Source organism: Stegastes partitus, unplaced genomic scaffold (assembly GCF_000690725.1).
Source record: "Stegastes partitus isolate 25-593 unplaced genomic scaffold, Stegastes_partitus-1.0.2 Scaffold913, whole genome shotgun sequence".
NCBI lineage: Eukaryota > Metazoa > Chordata > Actinopteri > Pomacentridae > Stegastes > Stegastes partitus.
The window spans coordinates 210,375-219,219 of record NW_007578644.1 but is presented as its reverse complement, the minus strand read 5'-3'; positions in this window follow the sequence as shown (position 1 = coordinate 219,219).

The following is an 8,845-nucleotide window of genomic DNA, read 5'->3' as shown; positions in this document are numbered from 1 at the left end:
TATCACTGACTGATTTCTGCATTATCAAAGTTTTTTATTAATTTGTGCTCAAAGATCGAACTTTTAATGGCAGTTTTCTTAGAAAGCATTTGATAAAACTTCACATATATCTTTACAAATATCCACATTTTACATTCAGAACTTTGAGGCAAATCAGAGGGGAACCAGTGGAGATTGTTCTAAAAGTCTGAATGACCCTGTTGTTTGCTGGAGTTCCTGGTTCCACCTTCCTCATGACATCATGCAGGTAGTGAAGATACGATTGGCTGGTGACCAACCTGTGTGTCAAATCACAGCTGGATTTGATCTTTTAAAGTATACAGTGTTGATGTAAAGTGGGATTAGAGAACGTATCGCCTCAGAGGATCCAGCAGGTTTATGTGACGCCTACTGATTTAGCACGAAGGTTTCCTGTCATTTTGGCACAGCTTGCAGCGTGAACTGTAAATATGCATCATGATCAGAGGTCACTGCAGACACTTAATGCATCAAACAGCAGCAATAATATAAAACATTTGCACATCTCACTGCTGAAACAGTCAGTATGAGACTAAAACACACCGCCTGTGTTTAACAATATTGTGTTTTTATATCTGCTGCAGCCTCAGACATCTCTTCAGTGCTGTTACACCTCAACAGTCTGAGCTGCCTGATAGTGAAAAGTACGGTACGAAATGAGGAAGTGAGTTCGGCTCAGTTCAAAACTGCAGAGGAAACTGAGACGCACATTGTCGTGATCTGACTTTTGTGGTCTAGAGAGCGAGAGAGAGAGAGAGAGAGAGACAGAGAGCGAAACACCCTGAGCTGCCGTTGCTTCTTTTTCTGCTGCATCTTCACGTTTTTTTAAGTCCGACTTCTTCTCGTGGAACAAACAGTTACGAGTTCAAATGGGCTGAAGCGACTTTTTGCTTCGGTTCACCATCGATTCCATGCGTCAGGATGAACAGCAGCAGCAAATCGGCGAGCTCGGCTGCAATAAAAGCGGAGATCAAGAGGCACGATTCTCTCCAGAGCGCAATCAACAGACTGTACAAGCAGTTTGAAAGAGTGGAGGATCAGCAGCTGCGCTCGGGCCTCAAAGTTTACCTGCACAGCATCCAAGGTGAGAAAACGTTTATTGAGACTCACTTCTGTTGCACATGTGGAAGTTAAATATGACCTGCGGGCCAAACAGGTGAACTAACCTGCTGTTGTGTTCTCACTTTATTGCCTTTATTTTTTATGATAATCAGCTCAGTCACCTCTGTCAGGTTGAGTTTCGGGGTGTGGAGGAACAAGACAGTGGAGCTGATTTTATCTTCCTCTCTGCTTCCTGTGTTTTTTCCGGGAAGACGCGTTCGTTTTTCTGATTTCAAAAACTCACCTCCCGGCAGCTGATATGCAGTGGCATTTATTTATCAGTCGGCCGTCGGACACCGAGGGCGACCAATGGCGACGTCCCTCAGCAGCCATCGCCATGGCAGCAGGATGAGACCTGCTGTGCGGCCTACTTCCTGGCTGCCAATCTGCAACTGCCCTCAAAGCCACTTCCTCTCAGACAAACGGGGCTCTTTACATGTGAAGCCGATCACTTTTACATCATTTCCTCGTCGCTCCACTTCCCACCTTTTCTTGTTAATGTGACACAACGTGTTACCGTCGAACTCTCCGGGGTTTTTTTTTTAATGCAAACATATGTGCGTGTAGAAGCAGCAGAGATGATGAGGGTCCTTTAAAGGCATCAGTAGCAGAATGTAAAAAAGACTTAGTGACGTGCAAAAGTCCTGCTTTGTCACTGAAATGCACTCAAAGCAACAAACTCCTCACTAAAAATGGTGTTAAATATGTTTCAGCACATTTGCACGAGTACTGTTCTTGCTGGAACATCTATATTTTATCTGGTGTACATTTATCTGACAGGTTCAGTTTCTTTTCAGCGTGTTGTGATTAACAAACAACCTCATCTGGAAAAAGCTCCTGCCCCCCTGCACAAAACAGGAATAGAAGAAATAATCAGATTATTTAATAAAAAATACCAGCGCTGCAATGTAAAAATACTCCATTGCAAGTAAAAGTCCTGCATGAAAAGTAGTTAAAGGTTTAAGATTACAAAATATATAAATAAATGCTGGTTTGCTCCCTCTGACTGGTGTATTCTCACATAACACGTAATAGTGACACATCAGTGTGTCGACAGCAGGTTGAGGTTGTGGCTGCTGCAGGTTCGAGCTACTTTAGATCCAGTTTTATATACAACAGATAAACCAAAGGGCTCCAAATGGAAGAGGAAAGAAGAAAAACAACATTTTGGTGCACAAATCAGTTTTCCTGTAATCTTAGATTTTTGGTGACATGACATGAGATGAAAACACTGGAGAAGCTTAGAGGAATAAAACTCTGCGTTGGTGGAGCTGTAGACTACTCACAGACGTCTGAAGTGTGAGCTGACTACATGCTGCTGTTTGGATAGTCACGGGAAAGTTGGAAAAATGTAAAAATCTTGTTATATTATCCACAGTGTCGAGTCTTTATTCTAAAAGAAGCTGTCAAGTATATGCAGTGGAGTAGAAAGCACGATATTTCCCTCTAAAATTTAGTGCATTGGAAGTGAAGTAACGGAAATACACAAATAAATAACATTAAAATTGTACTTTAGGACGGTTCATATAAGTTGTAAATGTGCTGAGTCACTTTCCATAACTGGAAAGTATTTAATGGATGTTTTGAGGGCGCTACATGGTGAATGAATTCAGGGATCAATACATTTCTATCTCAATCCATAACACTAAATCATAATATGTTTGTAGATTTGTTTTCTCTTATTCATCTGTAAATCTGCAAAGTAATCAAAGTTATCAAACACATGTCGTGGAGCAGAAAGCGTCATATCTGCCTGTGAGTTATCGTGACAGAGAAGTGTGAAATATTCTGACTAATTCCAGTTCAAGATATCTTTACTTCCCCTCAACTCAGCCTCCTGTCCTTTTACGAGTTCTTAAATTAGGTCTCGTCAGAATGATGTGCAGATGCTCAAACTGGAATTCTGCGTCACCAAAGCGTGCTGACGGATGTCTTGAGTGACGTCGCAGGTGTCTGCAGTTGGCACCAAAACCACAAACACGACAAACTGTTTTATCACCGTGTCGCAGCGGCCTTAGGATGAAGTTCGAGGTAGTTTCAACCGCAAATCTCTGATGAACAAATCTCTCGTTCGCCATAAACTCCTCACCGATGGGCTCCTCCCGTTTCGCGGCATTTCTTACCATCTTATCCGCCGCAGCAGCTGCTCTGACTTCTGCCAACACCGTTTGAATGCTTTGTTGAGAAACCTCACATGACCACAACCGAGACGTCCGCAAGAGTTATTCTGAATTATTAAAACTGAATTACAGACGTCATTGTCATTTTGACCAGTCAGAATGATATTGTGGATATCTGGAATAAAACAAGTAGCAGGTGTAGGACTGGTGGGTGTAACTGGTCGAGTGGAAATTATGGTTTCTGCTATTTTTATTCCAGAAAGTCAAACTTGGCTACTACTTTCTGCATCTTTATATAATAGACTATATATAATACTGATGGACTTGTGGACTACTATTATGAGGCCTCCAGTTTGGAATTTAACCGTCACCATCTTGGTTTTTTGCTCATTTGTTTTTGGACTCACAAGTGAAGTGAAACTATTTTACTATAATTGTTACTGAAATCCACTAAATAAACACCGTGTTTACAATTTTTAAAAACCATTTAAAACTACCAAATTAGTCCAGCTTTTATATAAAAACTATGTACGCCTATTGTTTTCTAAACAAAACATGATTAGCAACTGCTAGTTGTCTTGCTAGCTAGTTAGCTACTACCTTTTCCCACTTAAAATGGTTGTGCTGTTAGCCTGCCGTAGCTTTTAGTTACTAAATAAGTTAACATTAAAAACATGAACACAAAGGTGACTCAGCATGTCAGTTATTACAGTATGAACCAGCTATTAAACCCTTTTTATAGCCCCAAATAACTCATCATTAATGAAGTAATCAGAAAAGTCTTGAGTCTGGAATTTGGCGGTCGCCATCTTGTTTTTTGGACTCAGAAGTGACACGCGACTATTTTACTGTACATGTTACCAAACTTTACAAAATAAGCACCATGTTGAAGTGAAAAGGACTTGAAACTATCAGTTGAGACAATCTTTAACAATGAAGTATGTATGCGTATTGCTTTCGAGATTAAAAAAAAGATTCGTAACTGTGAGCATTCTCTCTAGCTAGTTAGCTACTACCTTTTCTCATTTAAAATGGTTGTGCTGTTAGCCCGCCTTAGCCTGTAGTTACTAAATAAGTTAACAATCAAAACATGAACACAAAGGTGACTCAGCATGTCGGTTATTACAGTATGAAACAGCTATTAAACAGATGTTTCCATAAACTACCTTTATAGCATCAAATAACCCGCCATTAACGAAGTCATCAGAAAAGTCTTGAGTCTGGAATTTGGCGGTCGCCATCTTGTTTTTTTGGACTCAGACGTGGCATGCGACTATTTTACTGTAAATGTTACCAAAATTCACAAATTAAGCACCATGTTGAAGTGAAAAGGACTTGAAACTATCAGCTGAGACTATCTTTAACAGTAAAGTATGTAAAAATGATTCGTAACTGACCCTAACTCTGTCTCACTAGCTAGCTAGCTGCTACTTTTTCCCGCTCAAAATGACTCATGAAGTTACTAATTAAGTTAACCTTCAAAACAATTAATTAGCATGTGGAAAAAAAACTGCAGAACTCCCTGAGACCCGCTTCTACAGGCTCCTCCATACATCCTGTACATGGCATCAGATAGCTAATCAATAACAAAGTGATCAGAAAATGTGATCAGAAGAACTTAATATGACAGAAAGTGGATTTTAGAAAAGCTCTGAGTTGTATTATTTGGTTGGATCACTTCTAGAACAAGTTTAATGGCCTTAAAATTGTACTTGAGTATAGTACTTGAGTACTTTCCACCACTGCTGAGGTCGTAACAAGCAGCTCACCTTCTGATTAACGGGTTTGTTTGTTAATCTGTTGCGCTGCTTGTCTGCGAACTGAAGGTCACTCGGCTCCCCTGATGGATTCTGGCGAACTTTCGAGGTCTTTTTAGGGCCTGGCACATCCTGACACACTCTGAGAGGCTTCCCCAACGAGTAGAAACATTCAGCTGAATATTTTCTTTCATATAATTAGGCTTGTGGGGTGTAGTGGTGAGGATCAAAGCCAGCCAATCCTCAAAGGGGGCCTGGATGAACGAGCGTAGAGTTCACTGGTGCTAAAAAGAGAGCCACCGCTCGTTTTTTTTTGGACTTAATAAGGTGGTCGACTGAGTGCACGCCAAAGGAGAGGCTGCAAAATGGAGTTCCTGGGAGGCGAATGGAGACGTTTAAATGCGAATCTGACTATGGTGATCGCTGCAGCGTGGCGGCAGAGGAGGGGGAAGATAGCGAGGACAGCTCACAGTGAAGGAGAAATGAAAAATCACCCAGCATGACCACTGCCCTTGGCCGGCGTCCATCTGACAGCACCTGCCCTCGAGTGTCAGATCGTGTGTGTGTGTGTGTGTGTGTGTCGCTTTGTCTGTATGTGAATGCAGGCCGGAGCCTCCATGTGTCTGATTTTCTGTCATACGTGGGTGTTAATGACATTCACCATGCAGCACCGCAATCTGCTGCAACCTTACGTGCACCTTAACTCACACAGGCACTTGTTAAAAATGGATTTTTTACGCTCCGGAGTGTGTTTTGGTTTTCTTTTTAAAAAAAGCAGCCTGATCTTCTAAGTCTGCCGACTCTTCCTCTGCGTCGGAGGCTGCTGTAGCCGCCCGTTTCCTCCTCTCAGGTCGTACGTTTTCCCCTTGAGCCGACTCTGGTTTTGTCAGAGGGTCTTTTGTATTCAGCGCGAGTAGTTATTGGCCTCTCGCTGACTGAGGATGGGAGGAGGGAGCAGGCCGAGCAGGTGGACGGTCACATCCTGGATGATGGAGGCTGCTGCACCGAGGAGGAGGAAGAAGAAGACGTCCTCTGATTTCGCATCATCTCATGTTTTCCGAGAGTAATTAACACAAAATTAGACCTGGATGTGTAATCGTGTTTGCTGCAGTGTTGCACACAGCAGCAGTTCCTCTTTTGCTTTTGGGTGTACAATCAGCTTAGAACAGAAAAAAAAAATCATTAGTTTTGAGGAACGAGTGAATTTAGTTTCCTCGTCTTGAGTGAGTTTTGAACCAGTAATCAGACTAAAAAGACGATAAATGAAAGAATTGTGATGCATTTTTGACATAATTTTCACTCACATCTTTTCAAAAACAAAAAAAACCCAGAATTTTTATTTTTCGTGTTTGCTGCAGTGTTTCTGGTGATGCACGGAGACGAGTTCCTCTTGTGCTTTTGGGTGTATCATCAGCTTGGATGAGAAAATGCAGTTATTGCGAGGAACACGTCATGAGAGAATTTCCTTGTCTTGCGTTGCGGTAAAGCGAGTCACGAACCATTAATTGGACAAAGTATGACGATAAACGAGGAAACCGTGATGCATTTTCTGGTGTTGCACGCAGCGTAATTGCAGCAGTTCCTCTTGTGCTTTTGGGTAAATTATCAGTAAAGCAAGTTTCGAACTATTATTTGGACTAAATGCGACGATAAAATGAGGAAATTGTGATGCAGTTTTTGCACTCAAGCAGCTTCTTTTCTTAAAAATCCAAAAATAAATAACACCGAATTACACAGGATTACTGGAATCATGTGTTGCACGCAGCATTTGGTCGTTTTATTCCTTTAGAACAGCAAAAATCCCAGATTCTGACACGAGAGAGCCACATTTGCTCGTCTTGCCTTACAGTAAAATGTGTTTTAAAGTACTAATTGGGCTAAATATGACAATAAATGAGAGATTTGTGATGCAATTTTCAGTTTGCTGCAGCTGCGGTTTCTGGTTTGGCACCGAGCATTCTGTAGTTTTGAGGAAAGTTTCGTTGCTCGTCTTGCATTACAGTAAAGTTTAGAACAAAATAGACTTTCTTCAGCTATCCTGTCACTACATTCTCACATATTTTTTAAAAGTGCAATAAGAAATGTGCAAATATAAAACATCTAGTGCAAAAACTAGTGTGTGTAAGTGTGAAAACGGTGGCTTTAACAGAGGATTAAGTATTAATTGACCAACTATGATGCTAAATAAGGAAACTGTGGTGCATTTTTTCACAATTTTCAGCTACCACTCTCAACTAATCACTGACGCAGGCAAAGCAGCAACATTTGGCGTTACATTCAGATTACTTTTCTCTCATTATTTTTGCATTCTGTGGCCTCGATATCGACGAACGCTCACGCTGCGAGCCCACTTCTGCTAATGAACACATGCCGTAGAAGCCGATAGACTGCAGATCAATAGGCTCACAGGGGATCTCTTTTACTCACATGTGCAGCTCACACACACACACACAGAAACACCATTTTGATATCCTGGGAGCGATACAGAATGTACCAAAGGCAAGAGGAGCAGGAGGAGGAGGAGGAGGAAGGACATGGAGGAGATGATTGTGCCATCAGAGCCAGGAAGATTGTAACACCTTAGCAACAAACAAGCCAAACCTCCTACTGAGGAGGAGCCACACAGGCTTGAATACACTCATGCAGGATGCTGATGAAACTACTCTGGCTGCTGCATTAGGAGAAAAAAAAAAAAAAGAAATCTGGAAATCACACCCAATCTGATGCATGCATTAGTCTTTTTATTCTCATCTCCAAACATTTAGCAGCTCATGTGTGCACTGCTGCCTCCCCCCCTCCTCCTGAGGAAGATGGAGGGGAGGGGAGATGAGCAATAAAAAAAAAAAAAGACCCTGCACAGGCTGAGAGGAAATAAAAACGAGCTCCTTCTGCATTGTATGGATCGCCTATCGGAGCGAGGAGGGGCCTGTGGAGGGAGGAGATTCCTATCAGTGTGTGCGAGGGCGTGTGCATGTGCTCGGACTCGCTGAACCTGCGTCTGTCGGGAGGCTTCGGAGGCGGTCGGTTGGAGCCGCCTGATGCGCTCGGAGGACGCGGGGCGGCCCAGGAGACGGAGAGAGGGGCGGGATGGCCGGACGCGCCCTCGCTCGGTCGTGCGTCTGCAGATATCCGCCCGGCTCGGCTTCTGTCGGCTCCTCCAGCCCCTCGGCGGTGTCCTTCCTGCGAGGCTGCCCGAACGGATGCTGCTGCTGCTGCCGCTGCTGCTGTCAACACACATGTGAGGCTTTTTTGCGCTGATCCGGAGCTGGAGCGCTGAGCCACGCTGCTTTAGGGTGACACTGATGCATTTTTAAAGACTTCACCTTTCGCTGCTGATGACGTCTGATGCGGGCCAGTTGTTATTCTGAGGATGGACTGAGCAACATGTAAGATGATGCTGCTGCTGCTCCTGCAAGAAAAAATAAATTAAGGTCAAGTAAATAATTACCATCAGGAATGAGGCTCCAGACACCATAATGAAGATTTATTTGCCTCAGCAGCTGCACACATATGCAGTGGACAGATTTTAATTGGGTGTTTTCGAGGAACAAAAGAGCTGCTCGGACTGTGACGGGTGTCAGAAAGAGTGGATTTTGTGTGAAAATTACAGTCTGACTGGAATTAAAGTCGGAAACAAAGACAACAGGGATTTTGGGGGATGGATGAAACCGGCAGCCGCTCTGCTGTCGTGTCTTCCGAGGAGAAAGTTAATCTCCCTCCGTGTAAGTTTTTTGTCTCCGTCGCGCCGTCAGATTCTTCCACATCCCAACAAACTGGCAACCTGTCAGTTGTTCATGTTGTTCCGTCTGGTTTCCTTCATCTGCCGTGTGTCCACTGAAGCCTGACCTC